The 758-nt window shown below is 48.8% G+C and overlaps 1 non-coding gene across 1 annotated transcript; it reads right to left on the bottom strand.

The window, feature by feature from the left end:
• Window positions 1–201: 201 nt before the first annotated feature.
• On the bottom strand, window positions 202–277 carry TRNAI-GAU (transfer RNA isoleucine (anticodon GAU)). Its single transcript has one exon. It is a non-coding gene; the product is annotated as a tRNA-Ile (tRNA).
• Window positions 278–758: the final 481 nt, after the last annotated feature.

Here is a 758-nt window from a genome sequence, read left to right as displayed (position 1 = left end):
AGGGGGCGATGCTCTGCCCCTCCGGGGCGTCGCTCTGTTGCGACCAGAGCCACTCAAGCGCCTGGGGCAGAGGCCAAGGAGCCAACCCCAGCGCCCGGGCCATCTTTACTCCAGTGGAGCCTCAGCTGCGGGAGGGGAAGAGAGAGACAGAGAGGAAGGAGAGGGGGAGGGGTGGAGAGGCAGATGGGTGCTTCTCCTGTGTGCCCTGGCCGGGAATTGAACCCGGGACTTCTGCACATCAGGCCGACGCTCTACCACTGAGCCAAATGGCCAGGGCACTCCGCTTATTTTTTGTGTGTTCACTGGAGTGCCCTTTTAATTCCCTTCGAGAACTTTTCCTCTGTGTTCACAATGTGGCTAACTGGTTCCAGAAGCCTAATTTTCAGCTTATTTGTGCTTTTGACATGCTATCCTTACTAAGCTTAATTATTTCTAGTTTTTTATTTAAGGTAAGAGACATGTAACTCTTCTTTCACTTGAACATTTAGAGCCCATTGTAAGGTTATTAATTAGCCTAATTTCCATATTGTTTTGTCTCAGGGAGTAGGGAGACCCAAGGAGAGGGAGAGAGAGATGGGGGCCGGCTGTTCTGCAGAGCAGTCAGAGCACGACATTTACTGATTAAGGTTGATGTCTCGCATGGGCGCGGTTCATGGTGGCCAAACTCTTACAATGGTAACAACAAAGATCACCATAACAAATATAAGAATAGTACAGATGTTTAAAATATTGTGAAAATTACCAAAATGTGACGCAAA

This window comes from Saccopteryx leptura, chromosome 4 (assembly GCF_036850995.1).
Source record: "Saccopteryx leptura isolate mSacLep1 chromosome 4, mSacLep1_pri_phased_curated, whole genome shotgun sequence".
NCBI lineage: Eukaryota > Metazoa > Chordata > Mammalia > Chiroptera > Emballonuridae > Saccopteryx > Saccopteryx leptura.
Note: the sequence above shows the minus strand (reverse complement) of the source record. Positions and strands in the feature narration are given on the sequence as shown.